Here is a 27,202-nt window from a genome sequence, read left to right as displayed (position 1 = left end):
TCAGCCTTAAGTGGAGAGACATGAAGAACACAGAAAGATTGACAAAGACCACTGGAAAGGTTCTGAAAGATGTTGGTGGAACCTTGCATGTTGGTTATACTGTACAGCTGTACACCAACAGCTGCACTTTCAGTCACTAGTCCGCCCAGCTCCTGAAGTTGGCAGACCACACCACTCTCATTGAACTTATCTCTGGTGGGGATAAGTCCGCCTACATGCAGGAGGCTGACTATTTGATGACCTGGTAGGGCCAAAACAACCTAGCTCTCAACGCTCTACAGACAGTAGAGATAGTTATGTATTTCTGTCAAAATACACAGATGATTGCTTGATTGCTCGATGACTAACTGCAATCTGCAGTACCCCCAAGACCTGTTGGCCAAGAGCACGGGTCACTAACAGACGGACTGCGGTCCGGATCCGGACACAGACGCTGTTGTATCCGGACCTTGGGTCTATGACCGATTGATAGTTGAGAATTATTAAAAGTTGACAGAGCACTAATATTTTAACCGGCACAGCTTTTTCAGCCTTTACAGCAATTGTGGGAGCTGAACATCAGCTCCATCACTAAGAAGGCCTAGCAGAGGATGTTCTTCAGGCAGCTGAAGAAATTCAATCTGCCAAAGACAATGATGGTGCACTTCTACACCGCCATCATTGAGTCTATCCTCTGCTTCTCCATCACCGTCTGGCACGCTGCAGCCACTGCCAAGGACAAGGCCAGGCTGCAGCGCATCATCCGCTCTGCTGAGAGGGTGATTGGTTGCAATCTGCCATCCCTCCAGGTCTTGTTTGCTTCCAGGACCTTGAAGCGGGCAGGGAAGATTGCAGTCGACCCCTCTCACCCTGGACATAAACTTTTTGAGTCCCTTCCCTCTGGCAGGAGGCTGAGGTCCATCAGGACCAAGACCTCCCGCCACACAAACAGTTTCTACCCAGCAGCAGTCGGGCTCATCAACAGAGCCCGGGTCCCCCACTGACTGACTCTGTCTCCCCCTGGACCTTCTCTTCTCTCCCTTCTCTCCCTTCTCTCCCCTGCACATCTGTCCACATTTCGCATTCAAAGCCACTCGCTACTTTACTCATCACCTGTCACTTTAAACATTCATTACCTCATACTGTGCACTTTACTTGCCTTTACTCTTATTATTATCATTATTGATCGTTACACCTTTATTTTTTATTTTACTTTCATCGCTACATATTTACTGCACATTTACTGCATTTACTTATTTACTTGTTTTTTTCATCCAAATGTTATACTTTCACTTGTACAGTTACATGTTCCTTGTTGTTGTTGTTGTCTCTGTGTTTTATGATGCACCCTCCGCCAAGACAAATTCCTCGTTTGTAATAACTTACGTGGCAATAAAACGTGTCTGATTCTGATATTAAAAGTTACTTCACATGGCGTTCTCCAAAAAGAGAAACAAGGACAGCGAGACCAGAGTCTTTAACCAGAGTCTTTAGCCAGACACTTTAACTAGAGTCTTTAACCAGACTTTAACCAGTCTTTAGCCAGAGTCTTTAACCAGAGTCTTTAGCCAGAGCCTTTAACTAGAGTCTTTAGCCAGAGTTTTTAACCACAGTATTCAAACCAGAGTCTTCTATGTTCATTCTTCTTAAAGGCAGTTCAAAACTCATGTATCATGTGTTGTGACGATTATTAAAAGCTCAATGTGAAGCTTTGCTACGAGACAAAGCACAACACAAGAATCTAAGAGCCAATATGATCAGATTCCTAATGCATTCATTCACTGTCCAACAGTAATGTCAACAGAGACTATAGAGAATATAGAGAAACACGTGGTTTAATAACAGATATAGTTGTTCGCACACATTTTATAAGAGAATAATATAATTTTGTGGCATTTTTGGTTGACATCATTAGACACCTGAATTAACTGAATGTAAAGCTACAGGGCAAAGCCAATTAAGTTACATTTATTTTTGTAAAATGAGTACAACAAAAACCACAAAAATCTGATCTTTTGGACATGTAAAATCCTTCTTGAATATACAGACAACTCACACATTTTCAAATGGATTATGCAAAAATAAATGTTGACATATATTTAACAAATCAACTCTGGCTCTGTGGGTTTTAAAGGTATTGTGTGGACATAGCTGATGACAGGTAGTAGAAGTAGTAGTAGTAGTAGTAGTAGTAGTAGTAGTAGTAGTAGTAGTAGTAGTAGTAGTGGAAACAAAGAGCAATTGTTACTATTACTTATGGCTAGTGATCTCTGGGTTTGAACCATTACCTGCTAGTACTCATGTCGGCCAAATGGCCACAATCGAGAGCGTTGCTGTACTATTAGACCTAGGAGGGCATTGTTGAGGGTTTTACCGTTCTCCATTGTTGAAGCTAAATGCAAACAACAGCAGCAGGTAAGCTAACCTTTGAGTTTGGCAGCAAACAAAGTGTAAAGATACCTTTATTAGTCCAAGTTACTAAACAGTGAGTGGAGTTAAGCAGGCACGGCGCTGCTACAGAGCTGACAGTGCTCGATTACAGAGCAGGCTGATCAACACCTTTATCTGCAACGAGCTGCTGGAGAGCTCTAGGGAATTCACGACTCACTGGAAACACTCAACACTTTGGTTCAGATCGGTATCGACACGTAAAACCTGGCGTCTCTGGGAAAGCCTTGTCTGAATGAATGAAACGGGCAGGTCGTCCTGATCTACAGAGGTACTCGGCTAGGGTAAAGTTCACGCGACACGGACAATGTGGACTTAGATAATTATACACCACTTTCTGCTGAATGAGACTTAAATAATGACATTGGAAAATACAAATTGTACCTCTGCATATTATCTATCTCAAAAAATCATAATTAAGACAGAGTTTATGTCAATGCACACTCACCTCCTTTATATCCTCATCATTGTGGAGTTGTCGCTAACTGGAATGGATTGACATCTCTGTGTAACTGGTCTCACATTAACTCCAGTTATCTGAGAAAGGACACACACACACACACACACACACACACACACACACACACACACACACACACACACAGTTACTACAGAAGGTTTGTGAAATATTGTTCTCTCAAGAGATCATATGAACGGCATCCTGTCTCCTTATCTTGCACAGCCAGACTTCGGTCTAGTTAGAACAAACCAACATTGGTAAGAGACGAGGTAAAAGCGGCATCCTCAGGGGTCAAAGTATAAAGTGCCAAGATGCTGTCGGGGAGATTTAGTGAAATTGACTTTGTACATCAAAGTAAATGCATCACTAAATCCCAAATAAATTGCATTAGTGATAATTAATACGACAATTCGATGATTGTTCATGTTATATTTACCCCAACAATGTTTTCCCCAGCGAGTGCTATTAGTGACAGTGTGTGCTCCAAGGTTAAATGTGATTCTGTATGCATGTCCATGCATTACCAGGTTTTGGAAATGGATTCTGTTTAACTGTTAGAGATGACGAGATGCTACAGTTTGTGCAGATGTCAAACCTGAAAAGTTGATGTCACAGTGGTTGTTTGTATGGTGATAAGACATTGCAGCATCAGGTTCGGGAAATCTAATTAATTAAACTGCCATTGTTAAGAACCTGATAGCGTGCACAAAATTGTCCCAAGTATTTCAATCAAACTCCAAAAAGTGTTCCTCACCTTGGCAGATTAGACGGTAATGCATTATGGTGGTAATAAACCACATGAGCAAGCCTTTTCTTTCCTTATCTGATCAAAAAAGCACATTTTCTCTTTTGCAGAAGTGTTTAAGAGTGACATTGAAAAGGAAGGATAGAATTCCTTTATAGACCGTACTTCCATTTGCCTTTCGGTATTTGTTTGCCTACTGTACCTCTCAGCCTGTCTGATTTCCAGTAATGCCTTCTGACATCAGTGGAAGGCACAGCTAAACCTGCAACAGGCCCACGAGGCTTCCGCTATACCGTCAACGTGCGGTTGACAACTGCACTGCTGACACTGACAAAATTGGTGTATGTAACATGTTGAGCTACATTAGAGGGCTCAAGCAGAACTGGAAATCTAACGCAACACATGAATTTTGCATGCGTAAGCTATTTTTGCTGTGATGCATGTGAGCAGTACATCACGTGTATAATGATGTATAATACAGCATTGTTGAACTGAATATGAGCACTATAAAGTTAATAATCTATTAACTTTCTGAACCACAGAACAAAAGAACGTATGGACAGAACAACAAGGGGCCGAGGATTGAGCCTTTGTGAAACCCACAATTCAGAGGGGCCGCAGAAAATGAGGCATCACCGACTACCAGGGGTGGGTGTCGGTACTTTGGTGCTTAAGGTGTTGACTTAAGGTATTAAGTTTTAAAACTTCTCCCGTCAAACAATACCTTTTTGTGCAGGTAATATGCTGTTGAATATGTTTAAACTTAACTAAATTACCTATACAAGTAGTTATGTCTCGTTGTATTAATTTGTCCTGTTGTTGACTCACCTATTGCGCAATGCGCATGCGCAACCAGAAATTTGAATATATTCGAATATAAGTGTTTTTTTAAAGCGAATATTCAAATGTCATTTTTGAGCAATTTTGACAGCCCTAGTGCTGAGTGGATATGCATATCTGAGAGAGCAGTCAGAACTTTGAAAATGTTGCTCCTCTGTTGGTCGTGAGAAACACTGGTAGTGGTTTGGTGTATGCACCCAGACACACACACACACCAACAGCAGGTGCTTAATTGTCTACAAATCAGCAATTTCTAACTCTTCTGTTTCACGGATTAATTTGTTAACAGTCTCAGATTTGTCCCGCAACAGATGATGGGAAATGACACCCGGGGGTCCTATTAGGAGGTTTCTCTCTGGTGGAAACCTGATGGAGTTGTTGCCTGGAAACAGGCTCATTAACAACGTGCAGCTTTAGCAGACCCAGAGTTAGAATGGCAGACGTGTGTTTAGCCTATCTGGGCCTGTGCTGTGGGCGTGATAAAAGGATCAGAGAGCTGCTGCACTTCAAACAAGAAAGCTCCACCATACACAGCTTATTTACATATTAAAGCCACGCTTTGTAATTTTAAAATACACCGTGGGTTTCCTAAGCTTTTATCTACTGCAATGTACATTCTGAATATTACCCACACTCTGACAATAAAACCGTACGACATGAGACCGTTCTCATTGCCAGGGTTCCAAGTTTAAACTGGCTTTCTAAGGAGTTTAAACTTTGCAAGTTGAGTATGCTTGAAGGGGACCTAAATGCCCTCACAAGGCCTTTTAACATAACTACCTGAACTCGCTTTGCCTAGAGACCCCCAGAGAGTTACACAGGTTGCTGGGCAGCAATTAAATCACAATGACTCGAACACAAATGCATAAGACCGTAAACCAGGGGTGTCAACCTCATTTTAGTTAGGGGGCCACATGGCCATTTTGATCTCAAGTAGGCCGGACCAGTGAAATCACAGCATAATAACACATAAATAACAACAATATTTCTCTATGTTTAAATCATTGGTGAAGGTTTTTGGATGATAAACCCTATTTTAAGGTCTTTCAACAATTAACTAAAAACATAAAAACCAAAAATTCAGACATCAGCCCACTGTTTATCTGCCTGGGCTCTCCTCTGCAGATTTCCTCGCTTTGTGACACGTTTGTGACACCACTTTCACGACGTAATCCATTTTTAACGACTTACAATACAATATCATCAGTACTAACATCAATTGTGACTGTGGATCAAAAGTTTGCATGTCCGTCTTACAAGCAGAGAATCAGAGGTTTGAATCCCAGCTCTGCTAAGTTTGATCTAAATATATATATATACATATATATATATATATATATATATATATATATATATATATATATATATATATATATATATATTTCTCTTCTGTTGGACTGGACACCCTGGCGGGCCGTATGTTTGACACCACTGCCGTAAACACTAACCAATATGAGCGGACTGGTTGTCTTTTGAGAGGTTGTCTTAAACAGACAGGTGCTAACCCAGAGTGTTCCAGACAGAAGGTCAATATAGCTATGACACAGGCAGATAGTGTGAGAAAAATAGCATGTTTTCTGAACCTTTAAGTATGTCAGTGGTTCCCCTATCATTTTATGAGCGGGGCGGGGCACCCCCCTGAAAAAAAAACCCGCCCCCCTGTAATTTTCTCTATAACACCAGATCATAATATGTCATTAACGGTTCTCTTTCCTAAAGAACACATTTACACCTTTTTCTGTGAGCATTGAGCACACGCACAGTAGCGGACAGAGAGCGTCGAAAAATATGTTGCGTGAAAAGTAGACAACTAAGTTATATCTGCGTTTTAAACGCTCCCAGGTTGAAGATGGCATCAGTAGCTCTCCTACAAGGATCACCAGAGCAGCTCTCTGAACGATGTTCTCTGAACTGAAAGTGAAACGAGCCGAAGTGCTCGTGTCTTGTAGCCAACAATGAGCTGCTGGCTTCACACATTACAAAAGTACAAAATACACAGATATAACTACACGGACATAAAACTAAGTAATTAATAAATACATAGAGAAATGCCTGCAATTTCAGGTAAATGTTTAGTTACACCGTTAACAGGTTAAACTTGCGCATGCGCGACTCGCCGATTCTTGGCGTCCTGCCAAAAGTCAATCTCCAGAAGTCTCTGTGAGTTTTTTTCTGCTGTTCCTTCTCTCGAAACAGAAAACACATCTCAGATCAACATGGAGCCTGAACTGCGAGCAGCCTTATCAAATCTACAACCCCGTTAAAAAAATAGTTGCTACAAATACAGCTCACTGCAGCCACTAATACTGATACAACCTGATGCTCACATATCTGCACTCATTCTGTTTTGTCAACAGAAATTATAGCTTATTGTTTTCCACAATGAGCTATTTAGTAGTAACTAAATATTAGTTATTTTTTGCACATAGAGAACATTATTTCCATTGTTCTAAGTGATTGCAATATTTAAAAAAATTGGTGTGATGGAGCGACCTGGTTTACTTGAAAGTTATTGCAATTGTCTTTATTCTGTCACTATAAAAGCACAGATGGAGTCACAAAATGATGTTATTTACAGAAAAAGTTTGAGAACCACAGCTTTAAGTGTCTGTGTCCGTCGTCGTTGGCGTATTAGGAGGCATCTTTAAAAAACAATAACAATAGTCAGCATGCTCACAATTAGCATTAGCAAGTACCGCTAGTGATTAGCATTTGTAATAGCGACTAACATAAAAAAATTGTAATTAAAAGAGTAACAGCTTTCATGAACAGTGATTTAAAAACAGTCTAGCTTCATGTTAGTGGGGTTCAGATGGTGTTTTGTTATGTTATTTAACTTTGGCATTAAATCATGGTGGAATTAGCCAGCTAGTAAGTCGCTAAATGAGTAAAATTTACTTAATGCATCATCCATACACTCTTGTCACAGCATGGGAAAGCACATTACTATCACCAGATAACAAGTCATTACCACTGATTTACCAGATCTGTAATGTTTGGATTGGTTTGATTACAAGAGAAAAGTATTGTGCTGTTCTGTGATTAAAACGCTACACTGGCCGTTTCTTATCCCCCTTGCGCCGAGCCGTGCCCATGTTAATTTTTTTTGTTCTTGTTCTGGAGGCCTTTTTTTAAGCATTGGCAGTGACCTTGCCACCAGTTGAAATTGTTTTTGTGTTTTGTGTCTGAGGCTTGTACCAAAGAGTCATCTGCTTCAGACAGGGATGCTTTTGGGAGCTAATCATCTCAGTGGTTTAATATGATAATCCATTAAACCATTTTAATCCCTGCCCTCAGCCAAAACATATAACACAGAAAAAAGATTCAGCTGAACAGACTGAAACACAATACAGCCAAAACATTGTCAACGTTTAGCTTAAAAGAGGTCATCACTGTGTAGATACAAAAAGCTGCAGAAAAGCAATGTGAGCAGGACTTCAGTATCCTGCAGGTTATGCAAGCGCCTTATAGCTGTAGTACGCACACAGAGGTGGTAGCGTACGCCTGCAATCATTTTGGTGAACATTCTATTGTGATAAAATATATTGTAACTTTTACAGTTAATTTAATGGAATACAACTAAAGTCTAACTTCTTCTTTCTCAACGAATGTTGTTTTTAATCATTGACTTTTTAGCACTGGTGAATTAGCCACATGCTATCCTGAGCATGGTTCAGTCCAGTGGTACTCAACTTTAAAGTACCACTCTAGTAAAAATAGCAGTACCGTAGTGTAAAGAAATCTTGTAAATATTCTTTTAAGTATCAAAAGTAAAAGTCCTTGTTAATATTTTCCACATAATATGAATTATTAAACAATAATAGATAATAATTATTGATGCATTAAAGACTACAGACTACATCATATTCATATAAGAAAATGACATAGCAAGGCACCAATAACACCAGTCTTATTACCAGTACATGTGTTTAATAATATCTATGAATTTAAATAGTTCATGCGTGATGCTATGTTGCCTCATAGTCTCACCGAGGCTATATATACCATCCATTTGCCCTACAGGAGATGGGGAAGATGGTCATGTTCCGCAGAAAGGCTCTTGCCGCCAGCGCCGCCAGGGACTCTGGGGTGCCAGGAGGGGGGATGCGATGGGAAAAAAAAGACTTCTACATATTCATAATTCAAATCAAAGAAGCATGTTAAAACATAGTTACATTGATTCTTGGTGTATGAGTCATCTGGTCAGCCTCTGAGAAGGTGTGTTTTGGGGGAACGAAGGTAATCTTCAGTCGAGAATAATATGCAGTCTGCTTCTAAAGTGCTGTCACATGTTTGCACAAAGCTGCTGTCGCTGCCACACTGGAAGCTTTGATACTGCACAAGCCTGTAGCAGTACATACTGAGATTTACCAATAACAATACAAGATTATACATAGGTTGAGATGGTCTGGAAAAAAAACAAGATAAATATGAACCATAACTATAGTTAATATGACTTGAATTGACATTAATTTCATAAAAAACGGACCATGTACCGATATAAATAAACATAAATGTCACCATTTGATGCACCGTACCAGAATATAGCTTTCAGCTCATTTGTGTCTGTAGTCGCTTATAACGCCACACTAAATTATGTGTAAAAGTTACATTTTTTCAGCCTACCCTTTGAGAATAACTCAAGAACAATAACAAGAAGTGACCAAACAACTGTAGTCGACACACCATCGTTTATCGTGCTAGCACTATTGCTAGCTTTGGCTCGTACACAAACATATTGGGGCTCTTACCTTCGTAATCGTAGATGTATAGCTTGAGTTAGTAGCTTACGTACAGCACCAAGCTTGAACTATGGCGTTGACCGACGGTGACCGAGTAAAAAAAGAAAAACGTAGCTTGCGAAAAGCAGAAGTGGGCGTAGGCTTTTTAAGGCGGCAAGCAATCTTGATTCGTCTGTGGCTTGCCACTGTCGTTGTCATGTAATCTCTTTTCCATTTCATCCAACATAAAAAGGATGAGGGCATTAAAAGTAAGAGTCTGAAGCTGGTATTAAATTATTATATTGATCCATTCTCTTCTTTACTTATCCTTTGAATTTTTTGTGTTCCCCGCACTACCCATTTCCGTAGTGACATGTCATCATTTCTGATTGGTTAACAATCTGAAGAAGGCGGGTCTTAACATGCTGCTTAGTCGAGTTAATTGAACGAGGGCACAGAAGCTGTGACCCGCGCTCACCAAAAGCCTGCATCCTTTTTCTTAATAGTATTGCTATTTTTACTCAAGTAAGAGTTATTCTCAAAGGGTAGGCAGAAAAAAGACCTCAACCTAACATACTTTATGTATAATCTTCCATTGTTATTGGTAAAGCTCAGTATGTACTGCCTATCAAGATGAATGGGACATTCCTCTGAGTCACCAGCAGACACACACACTCTCTCTCTCTCTCTCTCTCTCTCTCTCTCTCTCTCTCTCTGTCTCTCTCTCTCTCTCTCTCTCTCTCTCTCTCTCTCTCTCTCTCTCTCTCTCTCTCTCTCTCTCTCTCTCTCACACACACACACACACACACACACACACACACACACACACACACACACAAAGGTCAAAACTGAGGATTTACACATACACATATGCAGGAGTGGAAATTATGGATTAAATCCTTGCAGTAGTTAAGGCTCCAGAATAATCTGCAGATTATTTTATAGTCTAAGTATAAGAAAATAGTCAAAAAATTATGAGCTGTGACCTGATGCAGAAATCATATCGAAGTTATTCCCATCAAACTGCGGTGATCTACTTTATTGTCCACTGAAGGTGTTGAATCTTAACTCTGGCCTCACTATTCCATTACGATTCACCTGTCCATGATCCCGATGCACACTGAATCTATTTTACTTGGTCATGGCATCTTTTTCATCAGTTACCACAAGAAGAGGAATCTGAAATACCTTTTTATTTAGGAAGGGCTTTCATTCCATCACTGCATCAGTGCAGAATCGGTCACGTCCGCGGGCGTATAGTCCTCTTAATCAATCAATCAAGACAATTCACACCTTGACCACGGTGGTTGAATAAACCCAGAAATACCCAGTTCACAGGGAGTGAGAGATGGGGTAACCAATGTCATAGACGGTATACAAGAAGTGACAAGGCACTGGTTTGTGGACTGATGTTATGAAGCCTCAAATTCGACGATTTCAGCGGCGCCATCTTGGATTACTGCCGTTTTCATGTTGTTTTGAGAGATGTAGAGACGTCATATGTGCCTCTAGTAGGGTCAGTGACAATTGCAGTAAGTCCGCCCCAAAGCATACCCTGCTTTACGTCTGTTTGAACATAATTTACTAAATGAAAATCATGTTGTATTGAAGAAGACTTGCAACTAGAGATTGAAACCATAAACTCCTGTTTACAATGTTAACTGAGAGAATACATGAAATGATAAGTAGAGTCGTTTTTTCTTTGACTTCTATACAACTGGAGGAGTTGCCCCCTGCTGGTCAGTAGAGAGAATGTAGGTGTAATGACAACTCCCCAAAACATCTGGATCGCCCCCTGGTGGCTAGTATAGGAAGTGCTTGATTTGATATGAGCGGAATTTTAAAAACTAATATCACAAAAGCCCAAATTGTGATTGCAATTATTACTCGGCTGGCCTAAATATGCAGCCCCTGCATACTAAGCACTCACACTGCCCTACTGAACCGTGATCCTCCACCTCAGTGTTGATTGGAAAAAAGAGCAGGAATACCACTGGACTGACATGCAAATCTGGACAAATCCTAATCTCTACAGGGACACAATATGTAAAGCTGAAGCAGTAGTTGATAGCAGTATGAAAAAAATAAAAAAATGACATATATCATTTGTTGTTATCAATGCAACCAGGAGAGGTTGATGGGTCCAACCGTATGCTACAGAGAGATTAGTCACGGACAAGCGCACACACCACCAATAATCTCCTCTCAGGTTTATGCCTGCTGTGGATAATTGATATAATTGCCAAATTAATGGCACAGTTTAGAGCTCCTTACACATGACATTCACACAAGGACCTCCACTCTACCTCCTGAGCCACAGAGAGAGAGAGAGAGAGAGAGAGCGAGAGAGAGAGAGAGAGAGAGAGAGAGAGAGAGAGAGAGAGAGAGAGAGCAAGAGAGAGAGAGAGAAAGAGAAAGAAAGTGACCTTTATCCTGTGAAGTAAAGGTTGTCTCGTGTTTGAAATTCATTACAAGTCGACACCACCGGAGCTGATCTCGCAGGGTTCAAAGCTAGTATACAGCCTTCGTTAGTGTGCACACACACACTTGTGCCACTGGGGAAGTAAAATGCACTCGATCCCCAGTGTTTGATCTTCTGGGGGATGCGGAGGTATAAACATTGGAAATTTAACTAATTTCCTCAGCCATTTGACTCGTACAAAAGAAAATGGTAATTGTTGTCTGTTGGTATGGTAATTCCACCGTGCTTTCGTGCTGAGTCCAGAAAACAAACCCACAAAAGTCACTCATCTGGCTATAGCACAGTGCTTTCTATGGTCGAAGCATTATGCTACGCATGACGCTACACTGATGCTGTTGAGATTTCAACGCGCGTCGAGATTTCATATAAAGTCGATGCACAGCCGCGTCAAAGCGGCGTAGACGCGTATTTTCCAGCGGGCAGCGCGTCAGACGCGTAGAAGCAGCACGAACAGCCCGTCGGCCTTGGGGCGAACTCGGGTCGACGCGCGAGTTGAAATTTCCCAACTGCGGCTGCAAAAACGCGTGAGTCGTAGTTGCGTCAGCCAATCAGCGTTGAGATAGTCCGCTCGTCACCGCTGTCCTGCCGGTGTTGAATCAAACTGCTGATCGCTCTGGCTGAGATAAGCCACGCCCCCTTTGTGGCGGCGCGATTCGTCTTGCTGCTTTTGGTGTGAACACACTTTTTCTCGACGCGCGTTGAGAAATTTTTTGACTTGTTTGGTGTGAACGCACCATTAGTCTACTGCCATGCTAAACCTCCCCTCAGTGAGTTTGTGACTTGCCATAAGTCAGTTTAGTTTACATGGAAGTTAGTAAGCTACAACGGTCGCAATGGCAACTTTATACATCAAAATGGCCGCCGCTCTGACCATCCTGCTACGTTGATTTAAATGGGAATGTCCCTTCTACTCCTATTCTATTTCTATAGGTATGAGTCACCTCCCTCCTGTGACATCAGACGGTTGCAGGATGTCGTGAAGTAGGCCGAAGACTAATCAGTTATGCAAGCCCATAATCATATAGCACTGCACTTTTTAAGGAGTGAATGCAGCTCGAACTGATTCATAATTAAACAAGATACTCGTATTTGCTGTTTCGGAATATCCTCAGATGAAAATTCATACACATGGTATCAAATCTGAAGCCATGCATGACAGGATGCAGAGAAATGTTCCTTTCGAGGGACATTGATTTGTTCTTCTGACCTGCTGCTTCAATACGTAGAGGATCGTTTCCAGGGAGATTTGACAGGTACAGTATGGAGGTAAAAAAGTCTCCAGATCCAGTGAACTAATCAAGAACTCCCTCTTTCTGCTTCACTGGTCGTCAAAATGTGTTACATCGAGCTGCCGAAAACATAGTTGTGATTCTATAATGCTGAAGAGATTACCGCATTCTGAGCTGCCTCAACAATTCTGCATCGATACCAGAAAATAAGTTTAAAATAGGTAAAAAAAATAGTTTGGTTGACTTCAATCAAGTCAGAGTACAAAGAGCTGTGAGTGAGGAAAAGTATGCTAGCTTCGAGGCTAATTCATGCAGCGTAAAACGCCAAAGGCAGTCAGTGTCTTGTCACTGAGCCGTTGTGTTAAACCGTATTTGTGTAGGTTATAGCACACGCGTGATGCACTGCAGAATGTTTTTGTATTCATCTCACACAGATACTGGCATTCTTAAGATTACAATTTACAAATCATACTGTGTTCTCTGTAAACTGTCAGAGGAGAGTGATCCTAGGGAGTGGGAATACAAATCATCTCTTTCACCAGGTTCAGATAAAATATGATAAGTGCAGATGATAAAGGCAGCGCTAGTGTAGTTCAAAGATTTATGAAGAAAGTACAATTACTGCCCAATGTTTGTATAACTTCCCTATCCAGTCAGTTCGCAACCATGTCTGTCCAAAATGTCTTTACTAAAATGTCATGATTAGTATGAGTATTCTGGTCAGTTCATCCCTGAGTCCTGGTGGACACATGCCAAATTTGAAGAAATTCTCTTCAGTCCTTCCCAATATATCACGAGAATGGGATGGATCTTTGATCTTTAATCCAAGCATTCCATCCTCTAATGGAAGGGATGTTTGTGTAAAATTGTAATAAATTGCCTCCAGGTGTTGTTTAAATAACAGGGGAATGGGACGATTCATTTATTGTAGGTGATAGTAAGGATGCAACAATCAAACTCTCTCCATCCTGATAGCGATGCCGATACCCGGGTGTTGGGTGTCGGCCAGTACTGAATACCAATCTGATACCAGTGTTTAATCAATAAGTTGTATGCCACACTGTGTGGAAGTGACTGGGATCATATTTTCATGTGTAAGCCAAGATCAGGTTCACTTTCATTGCTTTCCTTTTTTTGTTAAACGAAATGTAACAAATAAAGATATAAATGTAAGGAATTCTCATTTATTATGATAAAGGTTTCTGACAGCAGGCCTCCCCAGTGTCACGGTACCTGATCTATTGCGTTACCTAGAGATGCACCAATACCAATACTGGTTTTGAAAATCATTCTGATACTGACTCAAATACCAGTCAGTATCAGACCGATGTCCAAAACCAGTATTGGTGCATCTCTATGTAACGCAATAGATACGTACCTCACACAACCAACTTCAAAATGTCAGAACGCCGGTCTCGTTTTCGTTGCGATTGCTGAAAGTTACTTTGGAAACATAAATGCTCAGTAGTAGTGGAGTAGTACTGTCGTGTTGGATTCAAAGTGTGAGGCTTTGTCTGGCAGCATATTTGTCTGCTGAAGCTTTAAAATGACTATTATACATCACTAATCTTTTCATCTGCTTTGCTTTTCTTCAGGACTTCCCAATGATAAATCATTTCCTCGAGAAGCCAAACCTGTAGACACTCCAAAATAAAAACCAAAAGTGCATGCAGAAAAGCAAGAGATTGTAAATAATGTATTAGTAGGCTGGGTCGGAATTGGTCCAAGTGTCCAAATAATCTCTGTATGTTGAAGTTGCTGGTTTAGCAGTCTCTGACAGTCAGGGTATAACAGGACACAGGAAAAATGTTAATCTCCTCAGAAGCCGTCAGATAGCTGACAGTTGAAAGATTTTGCCCTCCCAGCTGGCGGCATACTAAAACTTCTCTGTGGACATGTTGGTTCAGCGGTTAGGTCTCTGGATGAATACACAGGAACACTCAGAAACACTTCCGGATAATCCCAGTTTACTCTCAATAAATAACCGCAAAAACTACCCAAACACTGCCTGTCTTCAACCATCTCGCATGACAAGGGGAAATAAAGAAGACAATAGTAGATTTCATTCGTAATTGACATTTCAGCAGTCTGTGATCTTTTTTTTGATCTTTTTTTTGACTCGGCCACTCCAAAGTCTTCATTTTGTTTTTCTTAAGCCTTTCAGAGGTGGACTTGCTGGTGTGTTTTGGATCACTGTCCTGCTGCAGAAGCCAATTGCGCTTCAGCTTGAAGTCACAAAAAGATGGTCGAACATTCTCCTTTAGGATCCTCCAGCAAGTCCTCCAGGTGCAAGCACCAAAACAGCCCCAAATGACCACACTACCACCACCATATTTTAACATTGGTATAATGTTCCTTTTCTGAAATGCCATGTTACTTTTACGCCAGATGTAATGGGACACACCTTCCAAAAAGTTCAACTTTTGTCTCGTCAGTCCACAGAGTGTGTTCCCAAAAGTCTTGGGAATCATCAAGATGTATTCTGGCAAAACTGAGACGAGCCATTATGTTATTTTTGCTCAGCAGTGGTTTTTGTCTTGGAACTCTACCATGCAGGCCATTTTTGCCCAGTCTCTTCCTTATGCTGCAGTCATGAACACTGACCTTAATTGAGGAAAGTGAGGCCTGCAGTTTTTTGAATGTTCTTCTGGGGTCTTTTGTGACCTCTTGGATGAGTCGTCGCTGCGCTCTTAGGGTCATTTTGGTCGGCCGGCCACTCCTAGGAAGGTTCACCACTGTTCCATCTTTTCGCCATTTGTGGATTATGGCTCTCACGGGAGTCCCAAAGCTTTAGAAATGGCTTTGTAACCTTTTCCAGACTGATAAATCTCAATTACTTTGTTAACCACACTTAATTTATGTTTTAACAGGGGAAAGGGGGGGGGGGCAATCACTTTTTCACACAGGGCAATCTAGGTTGTTTTTTTCCCCCTTTAATAATAAAAACCTTCATTTAAAACCTGCATGTTTGGATTTTTTTCCCCCTTTAATAATAAAAACCTTTATTTAAAACCTGCATGTTGTGTTTACTTGTGTTATCTTTGTATAATATTTAAATTAGTTTGATGATCTAAAACATTTATGTGTGACATAAATGCAAAAAGATAAGAAATCAGGAAGTGGCAAATACTTTTTCACTCAACTGTAATATATATATATATATATATATATATATATATATATATATATATATATATATATAAAAATAATAAAATCCCCCGCTGTTCTATCCTTATATTATTGGTTAACCCGTAGTACAGAACCTTGTAAGTAATATAGAAACTGGATGCAATTCCAAAAGATTCTGAACGTTAAGCGAAGCTTTTCAAATGTCATGCGGCACTTTCCGTATATATATATATATATATATATATATATATATATATATATATATATATATATATATATATATATATATAAATAAATAAAAGGGACCACGTACAGTTAAAACATAAATGTATTACCATTTGATGCACAGTACCAGATTTTAGCTATCGCTAATTTGCATCTGCAGTCTCTTAACAGACCAGGACAAACATAAAATAAAAACGAATAGTACAGGATAAAATACACTATAAAACATTATATGGGGGTAAGAAGGCACACAATACAAGCAATAATACAGCATCTTAATAATAAGTAATAATAACCGTTAAAAGTAATACAAACAATTAAAAGTAAATAAAAGAAAATATAAGAAATATAAAAAATATAAAAAATATAAAAATATAAAAAATAAGTGATACCAACCCTAATAATTTTGTTTAATGAGTACAGTGCTGACCAGACTTCAACAGATTTTTCAAAGTTTTTTTAAGTGTTCACCACATCAGACAGGGTAGTGTTTAAGTCGGCTGATTCTTGACAAACTGACCACAGATTTGATGCTTAAACAACTAACTTCTCGCCTGAAAACTTCCTAAAATCAAATTTTGTGACTCAACAACAGTAGTTTTTAGAGAACATCAACTTTCAGTTGTGAGTTTTCTCATCAAGTACAGAGAAGATCGCATATTGAGAAACGGCCGCTGGAGACATCTTAACGCTGATTGGCCAAGACTCGACGCGTCACATCAAAGATGTTCTATTTATGAAGATGATAACATCAACTTTTCTCCATGTCTCACAGTGCAATCTTAGAAACGCTGGCGAGGTCGCAAGGCTCCAAAAAGGAGGACAAATACGCGTTCGGCTTCATCCTGCGCCGGACGCCGGACCGGGCATTGAAAATCCGGACAGTCCGGCCTAAATCCAGACGTCTGGTCACCCTCGTTCCCTCACCTCAAAATATACTGCCTCAAAAACGGTAGAGTTAGCTAATAATTTTTCACCGGAGCTTTAGCTAGCTGGCTAACGTTGCGTTTTACCTGCTGTGTTCAATGACTCAATTTATTAAGCTGTAGCTAACGTCAGCTAAGTCTATGTCAACAAAGCTCCTGGGTAACTTAACTTAGCTATATTATAAAATATTATATTACCATGCACTCGCGCTCCCTTCTGGCACGCGCACCTGTTCGTTTAACCAGCAGTTAAACATTCAATGTTCACAATAAAAAACGCCATGTTATGATAAAAAATCTCATTGAATCTACACGATTCACGTAGGTCACCTATTTTGGTTTCAAAACGGCGAATTTCACTGAAAAGTGAGGGATTTTCATGTCTGGTTTATACCTTCAAATCCCCGGAATGCTGCACGCCTGCACACACACACACACACACACACGTGCACACACACACACACACACACACACACACACACACACACACACACACAGTCCTCCCCATGGGATCATCAGTCTCTTACCTCACTTTCAGTGGAGTTAATTTAAACAAAATCAGCATGATGCATCATCAGCACCTCTCTCTAACTAAAAATATCCCAGTCAACTCATCCAAGGATGGAAGGAATATTCCTCACAGCAACAATCCATTTCCTGTTGACTTGGTTAATGCAACTGGCTTATTGGTTGTAATGGTGTCAGGCTGCTTTTCAGATGGGATACTCTTTTCCTCAAGGTCAGTGGGCAACACAAGCACCAGCTGACAAATAGGGAATCTCCATTCTGTCTAATGTACACACACAAACACACACACACACACAAACACACACACACACACACACACACACACACACACACACACAGGGAGAGAATACATTATGATCCATCAAAAGGGTTCCATCTGGCTGGGCTCCCCCCATGATTCACTCTGCCCCACTTTCTAAAGAAGGCACATTTCCAATAATACGGTTCAAAGCAGGATTAGGTCATTGTCAAACTGGGTTTATGCTCACCGCAGTGTCCGAGTCGGTGGCCAAAATGACAACATTGCGTATTGGAAGTAATGCACAAAAGCATCCTTAAGTTTTTTCACTCTGCTGTCCACCTCTGACGTTGTGTAACAAGGCCCCCTTTGGGTGCCATGTTTATTTGATTGCCAAAACAAGCAGGAGAGACACCTTGCTGCCGGCGGACTATCCCGTCTCTTACTTAGAGCAGCATGGTGGGAAGGAATTACAATATGGAAAGCAACTGAATAAGTTAGTTGCGATAAACTGCAAACTTTATGTCTTGTTCGCTCGAACTGAAGAACTTCTACACCAACAGCCACCTGTGTTGGCCGATCAGCTGAAAACTGCGCTGTTTTGATCGATCAATCGGTGCATCTCTAAATGTACATTTATAAAGCATGTGATTAACCTAAGTGAATAGATGTAGAGGAGTATTGTCGACACAATGTCGACTTTGATTTTCATAATCATTTTCTCTGTATTGAATGCAAAAGGTGGCCTTAACCAATAAAACCTTGGTCACAAAAAAGATTATTGACTTCAATCAGAATATAAAAATAATAGTGTGATAACATTTTTGTCTATATTGTCCAGCCCTGACGCAGCACCATGTGGACATGACAGACAGCTGTGGGAAATACAGGGTGAAAGTTCCGGTGTAGCAGAGAGCGAGTCAATCCTCAGTACAGCAGGAATATAAAATGCAAGAATGCTTCTGCTGGACCTACCAGCTTGAGGTTATGCATAATGTATGACAGTACACCAAAATAATCCCACTTAAGCAAAGACATGGATGTGAAGGGGAGGTGAGGGAGGTGGCTACAGAGAAGCAGAGAGGCAAGCAGCCAGGTAGTTTCTTTAACAACACAAGACAGCTTAGTTCCTTGTTCCTTGTATCGTGGAATGGGCATTTGATCAATTAAAAACACTGGGAATTGCATTCTAACGTGTGAAATTCACCTGACAGTTCTCTGTGTGTTAGTTGGCAAAGGGTAGATTATGCGCCAGGTTATGCTTCATCACTTCAATAACAGTCTTCTCGAAAACCGTTTCATCCATTTACCCCCTAACGAGTAATGCCAATAATATCAAATAGTGTGTGTCCACATTCTGAAAAAGCCACAGAAAACCTTACAGTGGCAGGTCTCAAGTCTTTGAGCTGGAGTCCAAGTCAGACCTCAAGTCTTTGAAAAAGAGTCATAGTCAGATCTCAAGTCTTTGAAAAAGAGTCCAAGTCAGGTCTCAAATCTTTTAATTGGAGTCCAAGCCAGGTATCAAGTCTTTAAACTGTAGTCCAAGTCAGGTCTCAAGTCTTTAAGCTAGGGTCTAAGTCAGGTCTCAAGTCTTTAAGCTGGAGTCCAAGCAGGTCTCAAGTCTTTAAACTGGAGTCCAAGTCAGATCTCAAGTCTTTGAACAAGAGTCCAAGTTAGATCTTAAGTCTTTGAGTTGGAGTCCAAGTCAGATCTCAAGTCTTTTGAGTTGGAGTCCAAGTCAGGATTTAATTATTTGAGCAAGAATCCAATTCAAGTGACGAGACAATTCAATGCATGTGCTGAATTATCATCACGTCTTTATCTATTTGCATAAAACAGTTTCAGTCACAATTGTAGAATTTCTAACAGTCAACACCTTGAAATATATGAACATTTGTATAAAATAAAATCTGTTTGACCCCACTGGGAACATTTTTTAAAACCTTTTTAAGTTAGACAATCTTAAAATATTATGAAAAGACCAATATAATAATGCCAAATTAATCTGGTGCACTTTGCATGCAATACTAAAAGGCTAAGTCTCTGAAGAATTAAATGTGGTTGTATAGATATGAATAGTGATGACAAGGTCCTGTACAGCTCACAGTCAGAGCCACAAGCCACCTTCATCCAGGGTGCCATACCCAGGGTGCACTGTTACTGAGAGGTCCCAGGAGGGGAACCTCCCACTCCGAGCGGCCCACCAAGATGGAAATGTAAAAATACTCAGATTTCATTATGAAACTGTGGCAGGCATAGCCTGTGTAAATAGTTAATGGGAAACCCTGGAAGCTGTATTAAGACAACGGTGACCCGCAAATTATTATTTAACAGAGTGAGTGGGTGAGTGAGTGAAGGCGGGGCTGTGTGGGCACTGCAGCGCAGTGTGTGTGTGTGTGGGAGGGTGGGGGGGGGGGGTGTATCAGCTCTCAGAGAGAAGAGAGAAGAGAGAGAGAGAGAGAGAGAGAGAGAGAGAGAGAGAGAGAGAGAGAGAGAGAGAGAAAGTGCAGCTGGTACCAATGTCTCCACAGTGCAGAAAAAGGTGTACGGATGTAAAGATGGAGGACTGTTAGCGTGTCAAAATCTCAAGTCGGAGTCAAGTCTTAAATCAAGTCTCATGTCTCTGTGTGTGCGACTTAAGATTGAATCTTGTGTTCATGTGGCAGACTCATCCTCCTCCTCTGGTGTGTTGGTATGAAGTCATCACAAGACCATCCTTCTCCCCCTGAAGTCAGGGCCCCTCCGCTCTAAGAAACACGTTTGCTTGGGGAACTAGAAAATTTCGCAAGAAATTTTGAAAGTGTGGCTACTACTGCCGTAAGACGTCGCAATATATAGCTTTTGTTTCTGACGCCCGTCTCTCCTCCAAAGCACTTGAGTTGGTTTGTGTGTTAAACTGATTGGCTGATATGAAGCACCTGTGTGCTGCCGTCGTCATGGTGACCAAGTGAGCGCCAGCAGACTGATTAGAGGCAGACTGGACTGTGGACTTAAGGAAATAAACTACTGAATGTCCTGAACACACACAAACGTATATGAAATATCATATGACCTTATTAATGATCACAGTGTTGACAACTACACAATATAAAACACACGTAAACGTCTTTGTGTGTGTCTGTGTGTGTGTGTGTGTCTGTTTGTGTGTGTGTGTGTGTTTGTGTGTGTGTTTGTGTGTGTGTGTCTGTTTGTCTGTTTGTGTGTGTTTGTGTATGTGTTTGTTTGTTTGTGTGTGTGTATGTGTGTCTGTGTGTATGTGTGTGTGAGACAAACAGACAGAGAGACAGAAGTCATCTGTGTTGTGTGTGCGTGTGTAAGTGTCTGCGTGTCTGTTAAACTGCCCTAACGAGAACACCTGTGGGTCGTTAGATCAAAGGTTGCCATGGTGATGACTTCAAAGGGACTTCCTTACGCTGAGCTTAATAGACCTAAATACTGTGGAACTCCTTTCAAACTATTTTTAAAAAATGGTACTTTAAAAGCCACTATTGCTTCGATATCGCATATTGAGCGTTAGGAAGACCTGATGAACAGATACTGTGACTGGCGAGTCTGTACGATAAAACATGTGTCTGTACGGGCGATTTACAAATCAGGTACGAGCTTCAGGGGAGACGTGGTTTTGGAGGGAGATTTAACATGGCGGCGGATGGCAGAGCGAGGTGGACTTGTTCTCACATTCAGTCTGATTTCAAGACGTCTGAGTCCGTTGGATTCCTATCGACCGCAGTTTATGACAGAAGACAAGATTTCCAACGTTTCTATCAAACAATGGTGTATGAAGAGTGAACATTGTGGGAGTAAAGACAAAATACGTTTTATTTTTTTTAACAGTTTCTGTCGCTTCTTCTCACTCTGTTAATTGGTGCGCCACCCTCTACGAACATTTCATGAAATTTTTTTTATGTTTTTTGCATTTTTCGGGAAAACGTACGGGCGAATCTCTTAGAAAAGTCATACCTCACGATTCCCGCGCAAACCGCACGTTTCGATGTAATTTTTGCGCATGTGCTGGCAACGCTCTGGGAGGAGTAGTGGTTTGACTATAAGAAGAATAATAATAATAATAATAAGCCCGCAGGAGAACATGAAGTGTGCTTCCAGCATGGGGTCTATGACCCCATGCGGCTGAAGCCACACTTAACTACTGAGGGAGAGAGTGAAAGTTTGGGCCAACATAGACGATTCTCCTTCACGAACCCAGATGCTTTCGCTATCAATTGCACAGTTTGTGAAAATCAGACTTATAGTCCTTGTAGAACTTGGGCAGTGGGGAAAAAGGTCCACCGAGAGACATTTTAGAACCAATTATTGCCAGTAGGTCAAATGTGATGCAGAAACAACGCTAAAAGCCAATTGGACATTCTAAGATTGTGTGCTCAGGAAAATGAGAACTTCTGGGCTGGGCAGGAAAGCATTCATAAATGTGTGATATTTTGATTGCTTTCGACATCACAGGTAAGGCACATCCGATTATTGCAATATATGCAGCTGTTGGGTTTTGTAGAATTGTAATAGTCTGGGGTATAAATATTGGACTTACACATGTATAATAAAGAATTGTTTAATGTGCATATTAAAATACAAGAGAGGGTTATGATAATTAATATGGGATATTATTATGGAAAATATGTAACTGTATGCATAAGAAGGTCACTGTATGTTTTGTATTACTGTGTTATGATTGTGGAGTGAATGAATTTTGAATAGTCGGCATGCGTTAGGATTGTGTTACTGTAGCTTTAAGAGATAGTCAGGGTGCGCAGAGGACTCTTGGCTGAGGACAGCTGAAGAAACCGCCCCTGAGACAGCGTAAGCCAACAGTAAGACAGGGAATAGTCCTAGGTGTGAAATTATGGTAACTAACCAAAGGTGGCCGTAAGCCAAGCGAATGAGCGGTATTAAAACCTGGCGCAGAGCTTTTCTCTGTCTCTTTACTTGGTTGACCGTTGGGGTGACAGCTAACTGCATGCAGTTCCGGCCGAGATTTAAAGAGCCTTGATCAAGTAATGTATCTGTCGAATTAATCATCTCTTTTTATTCAATCTTTTTTATTATAACTTTTTGATTCCGGTATTTCTTTCTCCACGACCAAGGATTTTGGACATTTTATTCTAAACAGCTAAAAAAAGTCTCAAGTCAATGTGAAATACACAACCCCTATGACAGTTCCGCAAAAGCCATAATGCACAACGGGTTCACCGGAGAAGAAGAAATCATACAGAAGAGCCCCCTCTTTCAAAGGAGTCAATTTCAAGAAAATGGTGCACATTGCTCTATACAAGGTCTGAAGAGAGAATAATATATCTGTGTTTAGATAACAAATTAATAGATTGACTGAACTTTGTCCGAAGGCACACAACCACAGGATTTATGTCCTCAAATCAGGGTTAACTTATATAGTCTCCTTTCGGTCAAAAGGGTCCTCTTGTGGCTTAAGAGTGTTTTCACTCTGTTGGATGAGCAAGCTACAGTACCTCACACAAAAGTTTTCTGGGATACCCCCATGCATTCACAACGGTGGTTCATTCAGAGTGTTTTACAACTCTGACTCACTAACTCTCACCTGGTGCTGAAAGCGACCCATTTTCAGTTCCACTGGCATTCTTAGAAAAGGAAATGTAAAGAAGTAAAACGTTTTTTTTAGGCAACCCACTTTTTATCTACATGTCACTGTCCCTCTGTTCTCAGTGCTGGTACTAGAAACACACACTGCCATAATGCACAGCAACCCTGCATAGGGAAGCCTGTTGTCAGGAGGCAAAAGTATATTCATTCCTGCAACTGAACCAAATAAGCAAGAAAGTACTTCTATGAATAAACATCACACTTGGAGTGGAACTAAGAGTGGAGGAGTAACAAGCCGCTCAGACGGAACTCGTAACGTCATATTTTAAGTGTCAAGTAACTCATTGTGTTCGCACGAGATGCGCCGTCTCGGCAAGCGCATCAAAACCGAGAGCTGTGAAAGCACCAACAGAAAATTCATGCCGACACCGAGAGTGTCTCATCAACCAGCTAACGCATTGAAACAGTTCGAAGAAGGTCAGAGACGAAATGTTCTCGCAAGCTGCACTTGAGACAGCAGCACAGAGAGCTGAGGCGTGGAGCAGATTAATCAACAGAGATATTTCTCCTCAATGTTTGTATTCATCATTTGTCTTCAAGGTAAAAACAGAGAGTTACTGCCTCCTCTTTTATGATGACACAGCCAAACCCCGAGGTGTGACTTTGAACCGTGATGATGTTTTTGCATGTTCTACCCAAGCGGAAACTTCCTTTTCTGGCAAATGAAGCCAATGTGCTGCATTCTTTCTAACGACCAGCAGGGGGCGCCTCCTCCAGGTGCAAAAAGAAGTCTGATTGCATGCAAGTCTATGAGTAAATGACTCTACTTCTCACTTTAAAAAAATGGTTACGGACAAAGAAACTACACTTCTTAAACTGATACCGCTGACTACCGCTCTCAGCGCTAAAGAAATGAATGCGATTTCTAGAGAGGACAAAACAGTCAAACCAGAGGAAAATAAAGTAATCGAGCGATCAGCAGCAGCAACCCAACTCTCTCTCACTCGTCTCATTCTCTCCTCCACCATTATTACACCGTTAAAGACGAGCTCAAGAACAATAGCTGCCTTCTATAGTGTGGCTGTTACACTTGAGTTGAGTTTGTTTCTTTCTTGGAGGCTGCTGGCTGAGACAAACGGCAAACTTCAAGTACTGCGACGTCAGGATGCGATTTATTTTCATTTCAGATACCTTTCACGTGAGATACATTATTGCTGCTGCAAGATGTAGTCGTATTCTAAATATGAATGTATTATAATCCTGTTCTTACATTAATTTTGTTCTAAAGTAATATTTAAAATGCATGTTTTTCTTTGTGCCAGAGCCAATGACTAGACTACAGTTTAGTACAAAAAAGTGATGTTATGAAATAAAAAGATTCATGAAATTTCCCGGAAAAAAAATGAAATCAAAGCTTTTAATGGCAAATCAAACACCATGTAGTAATGGAATATGATGGAAGTAACGATTTCAACAGAGCAGACAAAGTTGTATCTGGCAAATTGCTCAATTCATCCACAAAGTTATTCAAAAGAAAAAGAAGAAATGCGACAAATGGAGATGTTTGAAAAAGCTGGAACCGTGGAACGGTTGGCACATTTTCCTCGATGCATTACTGAAACAATAACACAATTTAAAATGATAATTACATGCCTGATATTACGTCAGGGAATAACTCAAAAGCAACTTGCCTTTGAGGGAAAGTATCACTGACTGAATAATCCACAGACCCTTTGGAACCACTTTATGATGACTCTAGGCCTTTGTTAGGGGCGTGTTCTTGTTTCCTGTATAGTGTGTAGCTGTGGATGTCCCTTATTGTTATTATCATCATTATTGTAATAAAAGCAAGAGCAATTTACATTATTGAGCACAAAACCAAATGTATTTAAACCCACTCAGAAAGTTATGAATCTCTTTTGTAAAAAGCAGTGAAGGATGAGAATACACGTTATGATGAAGATGTAGAAGAGCATTGTATGGGAAGAGAATTTGTTCAAAGAAAGTAACTTTTATGATGGTGATGTGTAACTCATTCACTCTCCAAGTTGAGGGAATGTAACAATGTAATCCTCCCCCAGCGGCCTCTGCCCACGCATCACCATCACCAGTTGGTCTCCTTGAATTAGAAGCACGCGGGGCTCTGCGCGTGCTCTCCTCCTCGGCCCAGAGCGACAGCTGACGCTGCTGCCCTGAGCTCACAACTTCTCACCGAGGCGGAAGACACGCCAAAACTAATATATATATATATATATATATATATATATATATATATATATATATATATATATATATATATATATATATATATATATATACACAAACACACATTTAAAAAATGAAACTGACCCTGCACCGCTCAGCACCTTATGACATCATGCGACCCCTTCCTCGTCTTATCTCTCGGCTGTGAGCTAATTAACGCGCGCTGCTTCCTCCATGGCAACCCTCCGTATCTAGCTGCCCGCGTGCCTGTGCGCGCGTTCAATCTTGACAGAATCAAGGAGGTATTGCAGCAGCATGCGGAGGGAAAGAGAGACCCCCCCCCCCCCCCCCTTCCTCCTTATGATGTCTGTGTGACATAGAGCGAATGTCTTCCCCCGTATCTTCAGGTGATATTCAACACCTTCTCCCGCCGTGTCCATAACCACTGCACCTTGTCAACACGGTCCCCACCTCCAAAGACATGTTTGCTAACCCAACCGGGCGTTATGGAGAGCTGTCGCGGCGTCCGTGAAACTTTAAATGTTTTATTGAAAAGCTCCGAAGATGAAGGAGGAAGGGTATTCGCCATATTTCATGTGGTATTGTTGCGCGGCCGTACATTTGAAGGAACTAGCAGGGCCACGTTAAATTGCGAGACATTTGAACGGCGAATTGCGGCGTGAATCTCTCCGAGCGCGGCAACGGCGGGAACGGGGCTGCCGCCGGAGCTCCCGCTGAACGCCGAACACAGCTGAGAGCAAGAGGGGCTTTTCAAAAGGGACGTTTCATCCTCTTACCGGTGTGAGTCATTTCGTCAGCGGGGCAGCGGTTCGTATTGATAAGCTGTTGAATCTCGAGCCCCGTCGCGCGCTCGAACCCTATATCGTATCACCGCGCGGGTCTAAAGCTGCTTACCTTCCGCCGTGCAGCAGCTCCTCATCACACCATCGCTGAACGGAGGCACCGGCTGCTAAATCCCAAAAAGCGCGTCTGTTTCTGGAAGCAATGCGACTCAAGAGGGAGTCACTGCTGGAATGTGTGTGTGTGTGTGTGTGTGTGTGTGTGTGTGTGTGTGTGTGTGTGTGTGTGTGTGTGTGTGTGTGTAAACACGTGCGTGTACGCGAGTGCATGTGAATGTGGGGGCATCAAGTGGCGCAAGCCTGTGGTCCATAGACTGCGGCGACTAAACCACAGTAAAACACAATTACACCGGAAACCAAGTAATATAGTCCTAGAAAATAAAAGCACACGTTTCTCTTTTGACAAAGATCCCATATCTTCAAGTCAGAAGATATGGGAGGCATATTACATATGTGGGATTTGCTTCATGTTGGGTTAATATAGAGACATCATGCAGCAAAAATGCCATGATTGATGAACATGATAAAGTCTAAAGAAAGACAAACGTATGCATGCTGGTGCTATAACTTTTTTTAAATCCAACCCCCTGGCTACGGCGCTGGTTGACACATTTGAAGT

The 27,202-nt window shown here is 41.2% G+C and overlaps 1 protein-coding gene across 7 annotated transcripts in view; it reads right to left on the bottom strand.

Annotated features, from left to right (window-relative positions):
- Positions 1–26,885, bottom strand: part of LOC137801748 (disks large-associated protein 1-like) — a 92,993-nt gene extending 66,108 nt beyond the window's left edge. For 6 of the 7 annotated variants that reach the window (XR_011079912.1, XM_068599155.1, XM_068599168.1 and 3 more), the window contains exons 1-2: positions 26,639–26,885; positions 2,876–2,964 (exon numbers count right to left, since the gene is read on the bottom strand). The gene's annotated coding sequence lies outside the window, so the exon portion shown is untranslated. Of the gene's footprint in view, positions 1–2,875; positions 2,965–25,884; positions 25,963–26,638 lie in introns of those variants that run through there. The other variant, XM_068599163.1, reaches the window with a different exon arrangement.
- Positions 26,886–27,202: the final 317 nt, after the last annotated feature.

This window comes from Clinocottus analis, unplaced genomic scaffold, assembly GCF_023055335.1.
Source record: "Clinocottus analis isolate CAN_PGR_092001 unplaced genomic scaffold, fCliAna1.0.p SCAF_11, whole genome shotgun sequence".
In the NCBI taxonomy this organism is placed as follows: domain Eukaryota; kingdom Metazoa; phylum Chordata; class Actinopteri; order Perciformes; family Cottidae; genus Clinocottus; species Clinocottus analis.
Note: the sequence above shows the minus strand (reverse complement) of the source record. Positions and strands in the feature narration are given on the sequence as shown.